We start from the raw sequence: 15911 nt of genomic DNA on the forward strand, positions 1-15911 counted from the left end.
TTTGTCAAGTTGAATGTTTTCTAAGGACACTCGCTGTGTCCTAAAATGTTTGTAAAAAAACATAATGTGGGTGTTCTGAGGACGCTGTCCTATTTGTTCTTTGTCAAGTTGAATGTGTTCTAAGAACACTTGTGGTGTCCTGAAATGTTTGCAAATAAACAAAATTGGGGTGTTCTGAGGATGCTGTCCGTATTGTTCGATGGTATGTTGAATGTGTTCTAAGAACACTCGTGGTGTCCTGAAATGTTTGTAGATGGTGTCCTGAAAAAGCTGTCCGTATTGTTTGTTGACAAGTTGAACTTGTTATAAGAACTTTTGCGGTGTCCTGCAATGTTCGCAAATAAACAAAATGGGTGTGTGTTCTAAGAACTCACGCGTTGTCCTGAAATGTTCGTAGGGGGCGTCCTGAAGACGCTGTCCGTATTGTTCAATGGCAAGTTGAATGTGTTCTAAGAACACTTGTGGTGTCCTGAAATGTTCACAAATAAACAAAATGGGGGTGTTTTGAGGACGCTGTCCGTATTGTTCTGTGGCAAGCTGAATGTGTTCTAAGAACACTTGCGGTGTCATGAAATGTTCGCAAATAAACAAAATGGGGGTGTTCTGAGGACGCTGGCCGTATTGTTCTGTGGCAAGCTGAATGTGTTCTAAGAACACTCGTGGTGTCATGAAATGTTCGCAAATAAACAAAATGGGGCTGTTCTGAGGACACTGTCCGTATTGTTCTTTGTCAAGTTGATTGTGTTCTAAGAACAGTCGTGGTGTCCTAACATGTTCGTAGGGGGGTGTCCTGAAGACGCTGTCCATATTGTTCTTTGTCAAGTTGATTGTGTTCTAAGAATACTCGTGGTGTCCTAAAATGTTCGTAGGGGGTCTCCTGAAGACGCTGTCCGTATTGTTCGTTGTCAAGTTGAAAATGTTCCAAGAACTCTCGCTGTGTCCTGAAATGTTCGTAGGGGGTGTCCTGAAGACTCTGTTCGTATTGTTCGCTGGCAAGTTGAATGTGTTTTCAGAACACTCGCGGTGTCCTGAAATGTTCGCAAACAAACAAAATGGGGGTGTTCTGAGGACGCTGTCCGTGTTGTTCGTTGTCAAGTTGAAAGTGTTCTAAGAACATATGCGGTGTCCGTATTGTTATTTGTCAAGTTGAATGTTTTCTAAGGACACTCGCTGTGTCCTAAAATGTTCGTAAATAAACATAATGGGGGTGTTCTGAGGACGCTGTCCGTATTGTTCTTTGTCAAGTTGAATGTGTTCTAAGAACTCTCGTGGTGTCCTGAAATGTTCGCAAATAAACAAAATGGGGGTGTTCTGAGGATGCTGTCCGTATTGTTCGATGGTAAATTGAATGTGTTCTAAGAACACTCGTGGTGTCCTGAAATGTTTGTAGATGGTGTCTTGAAGACGCTGTCCGTATTGTTCGTTGACAAGTTGAAAATGTTCTAAGATCTCTCGCGGTGTCCTGCAATGTTCACAAATAAACAAAATGGGGTGTGTTCTAAGAACTCACGCGTTGTCCTGAAATGTTCATAGGGGGTGTCCTGAAGACACTGTCCGTATTGTTCAATGGCAAGTTGAATGTGTTCTTAAAATACTCGTGGTCTCCTGAAACGTTCGCAAATAAACAAAATGGGGGTGTTCTGAGGACGCTGTCCGTATTGTTCTGTGGCAAGCTGAATGTGTTCTAAGAACACTCGTGGTGTTTTGAAATGTTTGCAAATAAACAAAATGGGGGTGTTCTAAGGACGCTGTCTGTATTGTTCGTTGTCAAGTTGAAAGTGTTCTAAGAACTCTCGTGTTGCCCTGAAATGTTCGTAGTGAGTGTCCTGAGGACGCTGTCCGTATTGTTCTTTGTCAAGTTGATTGTGTTCTAAGAACACTCGTGGTGTCCTAAAATGTTCGTAGGGGTTGCCCTGAAGACGCTGTCCGTATTGTTCGTTGTCAAGTTGAAAATGTTCTAAGAACTCTCGCGGTGTCCTGAAATGTTCGTAGCGGTTGTCCTGAAGATGCTGTTCATATTGTTCGCTGGCAAGTTGAATGTGTTCTCAGAACACTTGCGGTGTCCTGAAATGTTCGCAAACAAAAAAAATGGGGGTGTTCTGAGGACGCTGTCCGTATTGTTCGTTGTCAAGTTGAAAGTGTTCTAAGAACACACGCGGTGTCCGTATTGTTCTTTGTCAAGTTGAATGTGTTCTACGAACACTTGTGGTGTCTTGAAATGTTCACAAATAAACAAAATGGGGGTGTTCCTTGGACGCTGTCCGTATTGTTCTTTGTCAAGTTGAATGTGTTCTAAGAACTCTCGCGGTGTCCTGCAATGTTCACAAATAAACAAAATGGGGTGTGTTCTAAGAACTCACGCGTTGTCCTGAAATGTTCATAGGGGGTGTCCTGAAGACACTGTCCGTATTGTTCAATGGCAAGTTGAATGTGTTCTTAAAATACTCGTGGTCTCCTGAAATGTTCGCAAATAAACAAAATGGGGGTGTTCTGAGGACGCTGTCCGTATTGTTCTGTGGCAAGCTGAATGTGTTCTAAGAACACTCGTGGTGTTTTGAAATGTTTGCAAATAAACAAAATGGGGGTGTTCTAAGGACGCTGTCTGTATTGTTCGTTGTCAAGTTGAAAGTGTTCTAAGAACTCTCGTGTTGCCCTGAAATGTTCGTAGTGAGTGTCCTGAGGACGCTGTCCGTATTGTTCTTTGTCAAGTTGATTGTGTTCTAAGAACACTCGTGGTGTCCTAAAATGGGTTGCCCTGAAGACGCTGTCCGTATTGTTCGTTGTCAAGTTGAAAATGTTCTAAGAACTCTCGCGGTGTCCTGAAATGTTCATAGCGGTTGTCCTGAAGATGCTGTTCATATTGTTCGCTGGCAAGTTGAATGTGTTCTCAGAACACTTGCGGTGTCCTGAAATGTTCGCAAACAAAAAAAATGGGGGTGTTCTGAGGACGCTGTCCGTATTGTTCGTTGTCAAGTTGAAAGTGTTCTAAGAACACACGCGGTGTCCGTATTGTTCTTTGTCAAGTTGAATGTGTTCTACGAACACTTGTGGTGTCTTGAAATGTTCACAAATAAACAAAATGGGGGTGTTCCTTGGACGCTGTCCGTATTGTTCTTTGTCAAGTTGAATGTGTTCTAAGAACACTCGTGGTGTCCTGAAATGTTCGCAAATAAACAAAATGGGGGTGTTCTGAGGATGCTGCCGGTATTGTTCGATGGTAACTTCAATGTGTTCTAAGAACACTTGTGGTGTCCTGAAATGTTCGTAGATGGTGTCTTGAAGACGCTGTCCGTATTCGTTGACAAGTTGAAAATGTTCTAAGAACTCTCGCGGTGTCCTGCAATGTTCGCAAATAAACAAAATGGGGTGTGTTCTAAGAACTCACGCGTTGTCCTGAAATGTTCGTAGGGGGTGTCCTGAAGACACTGTCCGTATTGTTCAATGGCAAGTTGAATGTGTTCTAAAAACACTCGTGGTCTCCTGAAATGTTCGCAAATAAACAAAATGGGGGTGTTCTGAGGACACTGTCCGTATTGTTTTGTGGCAAGTTGAATGTGTTCTAAGAACACTCGTGGTGTCTTGAAATGTTCGCAAATAAACAAAATGGGGGTGTTCTAAGGACGCTGTCCATATTGTTCGTTGTCAAGTTGAAAGTGTTCTAAGAACTCTTGTGTTGTCCTGAAATGTTCGTAGTGAGTGTCCTGAAGACGCTGTCCATATTGTTCTTTGTCAAGTTGATTGTGTTCTAAGAACACTTGTGGTGTCCTAAAATGTTCGTAGGGGTTGTCCTGAAGACGCTGTCCGTATTGTTCGTTGTCAAGTTGAAAATGTTCTAAGAACTCTCGCGGTGTCCTGAAATGTCCGTAGGGGTTGTCCTGAAGATGCTGTTCGTATTGTTCGCTGGCAAGTTGAATGTGTTCTCAGAACACTTGCGGTGTCCTGAAATGTTCGCAAACAAACAAAATGGGGGTGTTCTGAGGAGGCTGTCCTTATTGTTCATCGTCAAGTTGAAAGTGTTCTAAGAACACATGCGGTGTCCGTATTGTTCTTTGTCAAGTTGAATGTTTTCTAAGGACACTCGCTGTGTCCTAAAATGTTCGTAAATAAACATAATGGGGGTGTTCTGAGGACGCTGTCCGTATGCTTCTTTGTCAAGTTGAATGTTTTCTAAGAACTCTCGTGGTGTCCTGAAATGTTTGCAAATAAACAAAATGGGGGTGTTCTGAGGATGCTGTCCGTATTGTTCGATGGTAAGTTGAATGTGTTCTAAGAACACTCGTGGTGTCCTGAAATGTTTGTAGATGGTGTCCTGAAGACGCTGTCCGTATTGTTCATTGACAAGTTGAAAATGTTCTAAGAACTCTCGCGGTGTCCTGCAATGTTCATAGGGGGAGTCCTGAAGACACTGTCCGTATTGTTCAATGGCAAGTTGAATGTGTTCTAAAAACACTCGTGGTCTCCTGAAATGTTCGGAAATAAACAAAATGGGCGTGTTCTGAGGACACTGTCCGTATTGTTTTGTGGCAAGTTGAATGTGTTCTAAGAACACTCGTGGTGTCTTGAAATGTTCGCAAATAAACAAAATGGGGGTGTTCTAAGGACGCTGTCCATATTGTTCGTTGTCAAGTTGAAAGTGTTCTAAGAACTCTTGTGTTGTCCTGAAATGTTCGTAGTGAGTGCCCTGAAGACGCTGTCCATATTGTTCTTTGTCAAGTTGATTGTGTTCTAAGAACACTTGTGGTGTCCTAAAATGTTCGTAGGGGTTGTCCTGAAGACGCTGTCCGTATTGTTCGTTGTCAAGTTGAAAATGTTCTAAGAACTCTCGCGGTGTCCTGAAATGTCCGTAGGGGTTGTCCTGAAGATGCTGTTCGTATTGTTCGCTGGCAAGTTGAATGTGTTCTCAGAACACTTGCGGTGTCCTGAAATGTTCGCAAACAAACAAAATGGGGGTGTTCTGAGGACGCTGTCCTTATTGTTCATTGTCAAGTTGAAAGTGTTCTAAGAACACATGCGGTGTCCGTATTGTTCTTTGTCAAGTTGAATGTTTTCTAAGGACACTCGCTGTGTCCTAAAATGTTCGTAAATAAACATAATGGGGGTGTTCTGAGGACGCTGTCCGTATGCTTCTTTGTCAAGTTGAATGTTTTCTAAGAACTCTCGTGGTGTCCTGAAATGTTTGCAAATAAACAAAATGGGGGTGTTCTGAGGATGCTGTCCGTATTGTTCGATGGTAAGTTGAATGTGTTCTAAGAACACTCGTGGTGTCCTGAAATGTTTGTAGATGGTGTCCTGAAGACGCTGTCCGTATTGTTCATTGACAAGTTGAAAATGTTCTAAGAACTCTCGCGGTGTCCTGCAATGTTCATAGGGGGAGTCCTGAAGACACTGTCCGTATTGTTCAATGGCAAGTTGAATGTGTTCTAAAAACACTCGTGGTCTCCTGAAATGTTCGGAAATACACAAAATGGGGGTGTTCTGAGGACGCTGTCCATATTATTCTGTGGCAAGCTGAATGTGTTCTAAGAACACTCGTGGTGTTTTGAAATGTTCGCAAATAAACAAAATGGGGGTGTTCTAAGGACGCTGTCTGTATTGTTCGTTGTCAAGTTGAAAGTGTTCTAAGAACTCTCGCGTTGTCCTGAAATGCTCGTAGTGAGTGGTCTGAAGACGCTGTCCGTATTGTTCTTTGTCAAGTTGATTGTGTTCTAAGAACACTTGTGGTGTCCTAAAATGTTCGTTGGGGTTGTCCTGAAGACGCTGTCCGTATTGTTCGTTGTCAAGTTGAAAATGTTCTAAGAGCACACGCGGTGTCCGTATTGTTCTATGTCAAGTTGAATGTTTTCTAAGAACACTCGTGGTGTCCTGAAATGTTCGCAAATAAACAAAATAGGGGTGTTAAGAGGACGCTGTCCGTATTGTTCGTTGTCAAGCTGAAATTGTTCTAAGAGCACACGCGGTGTCCGTATTGTTCTATGTCAAGTTGAATGTTTTCTAAGAACACTCGTGGTGTCCTGAAATGTTCGCAAATAAACAAAATGGGGGTATTCTGAGGATGCTGTCCGTATTGTTCGATGGTAAGTTGAATGTGTTCTAAGAACTCACGTGTTGTCCTGAAATGTTCGTAGGGGGCGTCCTGAAGACGCTGTCGTATTGTTCAATGGCAAGTTGAATGTGTTCTAAGAACACTTGTGGTGTCCTGAAATGTTCGCAAATAAACAAATGGGGGTGTTCTAAGGATGCTGTCCGTATTGTTCTGTGGTTCTGTGGCAAGCTGAATGTGTTCTAAGAACACTCGTGGTGTCTTGAAATGTTTGCAAATAAACAAAATGGGGGTGTCCTGAAGAGCCTGTCCATATTGTTTTTAGTCAAGTTGATTATGTTCTAAGAACACTCGTGGTGTCCTAAAATGTTCGTAGGCGTTGTCCGGAAGATGCTGTCCGTATTGTTCGTTGTCAAGTTGAACATGTTCTAAGAACTCTCGCGGTGTTCTGAAATGTTCGTAGGGGTTGTCCTGAAGATGCTGTTCGTATTGTTCGCTGGCAAGTTGAATGTGTTCTAAGAATACACACGGTGTCCGTATTGTTCTTTGTGAAGTTGAATGTGTTCTAAGAACACTTGTGGTGTCCTGAAATGTTCGCAAATAAACAAAATGGGGGTGTTCTGAGGACGCTGTCCGTATTGTTCTTTGTCAAGTTGAATGTGTTATAAGAACACTCGTGGTGTCCTGAAATGTTTGCAAATAAACAAAATGGGGGTGTTCTGAGGATGCTGTCCATATTGTTCGATGGTAAGTTGAATGTGTTCTAAGAACACTCGTGGTGTCCTGAAATGTTCGTAGATGGTGTCCTGAAGACGCTGTCCGTATTGTTTGTTGACAAGTTGAAAATATTCTAAGAACTCTCGAGGTGTCCTGCAATATTCGCAAATAAACAAAATGGGGTGTGTTCTAAGAACTCACACGTTGTCCTGAAATGTTCGTAGGGGGCGTCCTGAAGCCGCTGTCCGTATTGTTCAATGGCAAGTTGAATGTGTTCTAAGAACAGTTGTGGTGTCCTGAAATGTTTGCAAATAAACAAAATGGGGGTGTTCTGAGGACGCTGTCCGTATTGTTCTGTGGCAAGCTGAATGTGTTCTAAGAACACTCGCGGTGTCATGGAATGTTCACAAATAAACAAAATGGGGGTGTTCTGAGGACGCTGTCCGTATTGTTTTTTGTCAAGTTGATTGTGTTCTAAGAACACTTGTGGTGTCCTAACTTTGCTCGTAGGGGGTGTCCTGAAGACGCTGTCCATAATGTTCTTTGTCAAGTTGATTGTGTTCTAAGAACACTCGTGGTGTCCTAACATGTTCGTAGGGGGTCTTCTGAAGACGCTGTCCGTATTGTTCGTTGTCAAGTTGAAAATGTTCCAAGAACTCTCGCGGTGTCCTGAAATGTTCGTAGGGGTGTCCTGAAGACACCGTTCTTATTGTTCGCTGGCAAGTTGAATGTGTTCTCAGAACACTCGCGGTGTCCTGAAATGTTCGCAAATAAACAAAATGGGGGTGTTCTGAGGACACTGTCTGTATTGTTGTGTGGCAAGTTGAATGTGTTCTCAGAACACTCGCTGTGTCCTGAAATGTTTGCAAACAAACAAAATGGGGGTGTTCTGAGGACGCTGTCCGTATTGTTCGTTGTCAAGTTGAAAGTGTTCTAAGAGCACACGTGGTGTCCATATTGTTTTTTGTCAAGTTTAATGTGTTCTAAGAACACTTGTGGTGTCCTAACTTTGCTCGTAGGGGGTGTCCTGAAGACGCTGTCCATAATCTTCTTTGTCAAGTTGATTGTGTTCTAAGAACACTTGTGGTGTCCTAACATGTTCGTAGGGGGTCTTCTGAAGACGCTGTCCGTATTGTTCGTTGTCAAGTTGAAAATGTTCCAAGAACTCTCGCGGTGTCCTGCAATGTTCGCAAATAAACAAAATGGGGTGTGTTCTAAGAACTCACGCGTTGTCCTGAAATGTTCGTAGGGGGTGTCCTGAAGACACTGTCCGTATTGTTCAATGGCAAGTTGAATGTGTTCTAAAAACACTCGTGGTCTCCTGAAATGTTCGCAAATAAACAAAATGGGGGTGTTCTGAGGACACTGTCTGTATTGTTTTGTGGCAAGTTGAATGTGTTCTAAGAACACTCGTGGTGTCTTGAAATGTTCGCAAATAAACAAAATGGGGGTGTTCTAAGGACGCTGTCCATATTGTTCGTTGTCAAGTTGAAAGTGTTCTAAGAACTCTTGTGTTGTCCTGAAATGTTCGTAGTGAGTGTCCTGAAGACGCTGTCCATATTGTTCTTTGTCAAGTTGATTGTGTTCTAAGAACACTTGTGGTGTCCTAAAATGTTCGTAGGGGTTGTCCTGAAGACGCTGTCCGTATTGTTCGTTGTCAAGTTGAAAATGTTCTAAGAACTCTCGCGGTGTCCTGAAATGTCCGTAGGGGTTGTCCTGAAGATGCTGTTCGTATTGTTCGCTGGCAAGTTGAATGTGTTCTCAGAACACTTGCGGTGTCCTGAAATGTTCGCAAACAAACAAAATGGGGGTGTTCTGAGGAGGCTGTCCTTATTGTTCATCGTCAAGTTGAAAGTGTTCTAAGAACACATGCGGTGTCCGTATTGTTCTTTGTCAAGTTGAATGTTTTCTAAGGACACTCGCTGTGTCCTAAAATGTTCGTAAATAAACATAATGGGGGTGTTCTGAGGACGCTGTCCGTATGCTTCTTTGTCAAGTTGAATGTTTTCTAAGAACTCTCGTGGTGTCCTGAAATGTTTGCAAATAAACAAAATGGGGGTGTTCTGAGGATGCTGTCCGTATTGTTTGATGGTAAGTTGAATGTGTTCTAAGAACACTCGTGGTGTCCTGAAATGTTTGTAGATGGTGTCCTGAAGACGCTGTCCGTATTGTTCATTGACAAGTTGAAAATGTTCTAAGAACTCTCGCGGTGTCCTGCAATGTTCATAGGGGGAGTCCTGAAGACACTGTCCGTATTGTTCAATGGCAAGTTGAATGTGTTCTAAAAACACTCGTGGTCTCCTGAAATGTTCGGAAATAAACAAAATGGGGGTGTTCTGAGGACACTGTCCGTATTGTTTTGTGGCAAGTTGAATGTGTTCTAAGAACACTCGTGGTGTCTTGAAATGTTCGCAAATAAACAAAATGGGGGTGTTCTAAGGACGCTGTCCATATTGTTCGTTGTCAAGTTGAAAGTGTTCTAAGAACTCTTGTGTTGTCCTGAAATGTTCGTAGTGAGTGCCCTGAAGACGCTGTCCATATTGTTCTTTGTCAAGTTGATTGTGTTCTAAGAACACTTGTGGTGTCCTAAAATGTTCGTAGGGGTTGTCCTGAAGACGCTGTCCGTATTGTTCGTTGTCAAGTTGAAAATGTTCTAAGAACTCTCGCGGTGTCCTGAAATGTCCGTAGGGGTTGTCCTGAAGATGCTGTTCGTATTGTTCGCTGGCAAGTTGAATGTGTTCTCAGAACACTTTCGGTGTCCTGAAATGTTCGCAAACAAACAAAATGGGGGTGTTCTGAGGACGCTGTCCTTATTGTTCATTGTCAAGTTGAAAGTGTTCTAAGAACACATGCGGTGTCCGTATTGTTCTTTGTCAAGTTGAATGTTTTCTAAGGACACTCGCTGTGTCCTAAAATGTTCGTAAATAAACATAATGGGGGTGTTCTGAGGACGCTGTCCGTATGCTTCTTTGTCAAGTTGAATGTTTTCTAAGAACTCTCGTGGTGTCCTGAAATGTTTGCAAATAAACAAAATGGGGGTGTTCTGAGGATGCTGTCCATATTGTTCGATGGTAAGTTGAATGTGTTCTAAGAACACTCGTGGTGTCCTGAAATGTTCGTAGATGGTGTCCTGAAGACGCTGTCCGTATTGTTTGTTGACAAGTTGAAAATATTCTAAGAACTCTCGAGGTGTCCTGCAATATTCGCAAATAAACAAAATGGGGTGTGTTCTAAGAACTCACACGTTGTCCTGAAATGTTCGTAGGGGGCGTCCTGAAGCCGCTGTCCGTATTGTTCAATGGCAAGTTGAATGTGTTCTAAGAACAGTTGTGGTGTCCTGAAATGTTTGCAAATAAACAAAATGGGGGTGTTCTGAGGACGCTGTCCGTATTGTTCTGTGGCAAGCTGAATGTGTTCTAAGAACACTCGCGGTGTCATGGAATGTTCACAAATAAACAAAATGGGGGTGTTCTGAGGACGCTGTCCGTATTGTTTTTTGTCAAGTTGATTGTGTTCTAAGAACACTTGTGGTGTCCTAACTTTGCTCGTAGGGGGTGTCCTGAAGACGCTGTCCATAATGTTCTTTGTCAAGTTGATTGTGTTCTAAGAACACTCGTGGTGTCCTAACATGTTCGTAGGGGGTCTTCTGAAGACGCTGTCCGTATTGTTCGTTGTCAAGTTGAAAATGTTCCAAGAACTCTCGCGGTGTCCTGAAATGTTCGTAGGGGTGTCCTGAAGACACCGTTCTTATTGTTCGCTGGCAAGTTGAATGTGTTCTCAGAACACTCGCGGTGTCCTGAAATGTTCGCAAATAAACAAAATGGGGGTGTTCTGAGGACACTGTCTGTATTGTTGTGTGGCAAGTTGAATGTGTTCTCAGAACACTCGCTGTGTCCTGAAATGTTTGCAAACAAACAAAATGGGGGTGTTCTGAGGACGCTGTCCGTATTGTTCGTTGTCAAGTTGAAAGTGTTCTAAGAGCACACGTGGTGTCCATATTGTTTTTTGTCAAGTTTAATGTGTTCTAAGAACACTTGTGGTGTCCTAACTTTGCTCGTAGGGGGTGTCCTGAAGACGCTGTCCATAATCTTCTTTGTCAAGTTGATTGTGTTCTAAGAACACTTGTGGTGTCCTAACATGTTCGTAGGGGGTCTTCTGAAGACGCTGTCCGTATTGTTCGTTGTCAAGTTGAAAATGTTCCAAGAACTCTCGCGGTGTCCTGCAATGTTCGCAAATAAACAAAATGGGGTGTGTTCTAAGAACTCACGCGTTGTCCTGAAATGTTCGTAGGGGGTGTCCTGAAGACACTGTCCGTATTGTTCAATGGCAAGTTGAATGTGTTCTAAAAACACTCGTGGTCTCCTGAAATGTTCGCAAATAAACAAAATGGGGGTGTTCTGAGGACACTGTCTGTATTGTTTTGTGGCAAGTTGAATGTGTTCTAAGAACACTCGTGGTGTCTTGAAATGTTCGCAAATAAACAAAATGGGGGTGTTCTAAGGACGCTGTCCATATTGTTCGTTGTCAAGTTGAAAGTGTTCTAAGAACTCTTGTGTTGTCCTGAAATGTTCGTAGTGAGTGTCCTGAAGACGCTGTCCATATTGTTCTTTGTCAAGTTGATTGTGTTCTAAGAACACTTGTGGTGTCCTAAAATGTTCGTAGGGGTTGTCCTGAAGACGCTGTCCGTATTGTTCGTTGTCAAGTTGAAAATGTTCTAAGAACTCTCGCGGTGTCCTGAAATGTCCGTAGGGGTTGTCCTGAAGATGCTGTTCGTATTGTTCGCTGGCAAGTTGAATGTGTTCTCAGAACACTTGCGGTGTCCTGAAATGTTCGCAAACAAACAAAATGGGGGTGTTCTGAGGAGGCTGTCCTTATTGTTCATCGTCAAGTTGAAAGTGTTCTAAGAACACATGCGGTGTCCGTATTGTTCTTTGTCAAGTTGAATGTTTTCTAAGGACACTCGCTGTGTCCTAAAATGTTCGTAAATAAACATAATGGGGGTGTTCTGAGGACGCTGTCCGTATGCTTCTTTGTCAAGTTGAATGTTTTCTAAGAACTCTCGTGGTGTCCTGAAATGTTTGCAAATAAACAAAATGGGGGTGTTCTGAGGATGCTGTCCGTATTGTTTGATGGTAAGTTGAATGTGTTCTAAGAACACTCGTGGTGTCCTGAAATGTTTGTAGATGGTGTCCTGAAGACGCTGTCCGTATTGTTCATTGACAAGTTGAAAATGTTCTAAGAACTCTCGCGGTGTCCTGCAATGTTCATAGGGGGAGTCCTGAAGACACTGTCCGTATTGTTCAATGGCAAGTTGAATGTGTTCTAAAAACACTCGTGGTCTCCTGAAATGTTCGGAAATAAACAAAATGGGGGTGTTCTGAGGACACTGTCCGTATTGTTTTGTGGCAAGTTGAATGTGTTCTAAGAACACTCGTGGTGTCTTGAAATGTTCGCAAATAAACAAAATGGGGGTGTTCTAAGGACGCTGTCCATATTGTTCGTTGTCAAGTTGAAAGTGTTCTAAGAACTCTTGTGTTGTCCTGAAATGTTCGTAGTGAGTGCCCTGAAGACGCTGTCCATATTGTTCTTTGTCAAGTTGATTGTGTTCTAAGAACACTTGTGGTGTCCTAAAATGTTCGTAGGGGTTGTCCTGAAGACGCTGTCCGTATTGTTCGTTGTCAAGTTGAAAATGTTCTAAGAACTCTCGCGGTGTCCTGAAATGTCCGTAGGGGTTGTCCTGAAGATGCTGTTCGTATTGTTCGCTGGCAAGTTGAATGTGTTCTCAGAACACTTTCGGTGTCCTGAAATGTTCGCAAACAAACAAAATGGGGGTGTTCTGAGGACGCTGTCCTTATTGTTCATTGTCAAGTTGAAAGTGTTCTAAGAACACATGCGGTGTCCGTATTGTTCTTTGTCAAGTTGAATGTTTTCTAAGGACACTCGCTGTGTCCTAAAATGTTCGTAAATAAACATAATGGGGGTGTTCTGAGGACGCTGTCCGTATGCTTCTTTGTCAAGTTGAATGTTTTCTAAGAACTCTCGTGGTGTCCTGAAATGTTTGCAAATAAACAAAATGGGGGTGTTCTGAGGATGCTGTCCGTATTGTTCGATGGTAAGTTGAATGTGTTCTAAGAACACTCGTGGTGTCCTGAAATGTTTGTAGATGGTGTCCTGAAGACGCTGTCCGTATTGTTCATTGACAAGTTGAAAATGTTCTAAGAACTCTCGCGGTGTCCTGCAATGTTCATAGGGGGAGTCCTGAAGACACTGTCCGTATTGTTCAATGGCAAGTTGAATGTGTTCTAAAAACACTCGTGGTCTCCTGAAATGTTCGGAAATACACAAAATGGGGGTGTTCTGAGGACGCTGTCCATATTATTCTGTGGCAAGCTGAATGTGTTCTAAGAACACTCGTGGTGTTTTGAAATGTTCGCAAATAAACAAAATGGGGGTGTTCTAAGGACGCTGTCTGTATTGTTCGTTGTCAAGTTGAAAGTGTTCTAAGAACTCTCGCGTTGTCCTGAAATGCTCGTAGTGAGTGGTCTGAAGACGCTGTCCGTATTGTTCTTTGTCAAGTTGATTGTGTTCTAAGAACACTTGTGGTGTCCTAAAATGTTCGTAGGGGTTGTCCTGAAGACGCTGTCCGTATTGTTCGTTGTCAAGTTGAAAATGTTCTAAGAGCACACGCGGTGTCCGTATTGTTCTATGTCAAGTTGAATGTTTTCTAAGAACACTCGTGGTGTCCTGAAATGTTCGCAAATAAACAAAATAGGGGTGTTAAGAGGACGCTGTCCGTATTGTTCGTTGTCAAGCTGAAATTGTTCTAAGAGCACACGCGGTGTCCGTATTGTTCTATGTCAAGTTGAATGTTTTCTAAGAACACTCGTGGTGTCCTGAAATGTTCGCAAATAAACAAAATGGGGGTATTCTGAGGATGCTGTCCGTATTGTTCGATGGTAAGTTGAATGTGTTCTAAGAACTCACGTGTTGTCCTGAAATGTTCGTAGGGGGCGTCCTGAAGACGCTGTCGTATTGTTCAATGGCAAGTTGAATGTGTTCTAAGAACACTCGTGGTGTCCTAAAATGTTCGTAGGCGTTGTCCGGAAGATGCTGTCCGTATTGTTCGTTGTCAAGTTGAACATGTTCTAAGAACTCTCGCGGTGTTCTGAAATGTTCGTAGGGGTTGTCCTGAAGATGCTGTTCGTATTGTTCGCTGGCAAGTTGAATGTGTTCTAAGAATACACACGGTGTCCGTATTGTTCTTTGTGAAGTTGAATGTGTTCTAAGAACACTTGTGGTGTCCTGAAATGTTCGCAAATAAACAAAATGGGGGTGTTCTGAGGACGCTGTCCGTATTGTTCTTTGTCAAGTTGAATGTGTTATAAGAACACTCGTGGTGTCCTGAAATGTTTGCAAATAAACAAAATGGGGGTGTTCTGAGGATGCTGTCCATATTGTTCGATGGTAAGTTGAATGTGTTCTAAGAACACTCGTGGTGTCCTGAAATGTTCGTAGATGGTGTCCTGAAGACGCTGTCCGTATTGTTTGTTGACAAGTTGAAAATATTCTAAGAACTCTCGAGGTGTCCTGCAATATTCGCAAATAAACAAAATGGGGTGTGTTCTAAGAACTCACACGTTGTCCTGAAATGTTCGTAGGGGGCGTCCTGAAGCCGCTGTCCGTATTGTTCAATGGCAAGTTGAATGTGTTCTAAGAACAGTTGTGGTGTCCTGAAATGTTTGCAAATAAACAAAATGGGGGTGTTCTGAGGACGCTGTCCGTATTGTTCTGTGGCAAGCTGAATGTGTTCTAAGAACACTCGCGGTGTCATGGAATGTTCACAAATAAACAAAATGGGGGTGTTCTGAGGACGCTGTCCGTATTGTTTTTTGTCAAGTTGATTGTGTTCTAAGAACACTTGTGGTGTCCTAACTTTGCTCGTAGGGGGTGTCCTGAAGATGCTGTCCATAATGTTCTTTGTCAAGTTGATTGTGTTCTAAGAACACTCGTGGTGTCCTAACATGTTCGTAGGGGGTCTTCTGAAGATGCTGTCCGTATTGTTCGTTGTCAAGTTGAAAATGTTCCAAGAACTCTCGCGGTGTCCTGAAATGTTCGTAGGGGTGTCCTGAAGACACCGTTCTTATTGTTCGCTGGCAAGTTGAATGTGTTCTCAGAACACTCGCGGTGTCCTGAAATGTTCGCAAATAAACAAAATGGGGGTGTTCTGAGGACACTGTCTGTATTGTTGTGTGGCAAGTTGAATGTGTTCTCAGAACACTCGCTGTGTCCTGAAATGTTTGCAAACAAACAAAATGGGGGTGTTCTGAGGACGCTGTCCGTATTGTTCGTTGTCAAGTTGAAAGTGTTCTAAGAGCACACGTGGTGTCCATATTGTTTTTTGTCAAGTTTAATGTGTTCTAAGAACACTTGTGGTGTCCTAACTTTGCTCGTAGGGGGTGTCCTGAAGACGCTGTCCATAATGTTCTTTGTCAAGTTGATTGTGTTCTAAGAACACTTGTGGTGTCCTAACATGTTCGTAGGGGGTCTTCTGAAGACGCTGTCCGTATTGTTCGTTGTCAAGTTGAAAATGTTCCAAGAACTCTCGCGGTGTCCTGCAATGTTCATAGGGGGAGTCCTGAAGGCGCTGTTCATATTGTTCGCTGGCAAGTTGAATGTGTTCTCAGAACACTCGCGGTGTCCTGAAATGTTTGCAAACAAACAAAATGGGGGTATTCTGAGGACGCTGTCCTTATTGTTCGTTGTCAAGTTGAAAGTGTTCTAAGAACACACGCGGTGTCCGTTTTGTTCTTTGTCAAGTTGAATGTTTTCTAAGGACACTCGCTGTGTCCTAAAATGTTTGTAAAAAAACATAATGTGGGTGTTCTGAGGACGCTGTCCTATTTGTTCTTTGTCAAGTTGAATGTGTTCTAAGAACACTTGTGGTGTCCTGAAATGTTTGCAAATAAACAAAATGGGGGTGTTCTGAGGATGCTGTCCGTATTGTTCGATGGTATGTTGAATGTGTTCTAAGAACACTCGTGGTGTCCTGAAATGTTCGTAGATGGTGTCCTGAAAAAGCTGTCCGTATTGTTTGTTGACAAGTTGAACATGTTATAAGAATTCTTGCGGTGTCCTGCAATGTTCGCAAATAAAC

This window comes from Ambystoma mexicanum, chromosome 8 (genome assembly GCF_040938575.1).
Source record: "Ambystoma mexicanum isolate Mex_15411 chromosome 8, UKY_AmexF1_1, whole genome shotgun sequence".
Taxonomy (NCBI): domain Eukaryota; kingdom Metazoa; phylum Chordata; class Amphibia; order Caudata; family Ambystomatidae; genus Ambystoma; species Ambystoma mexicanum.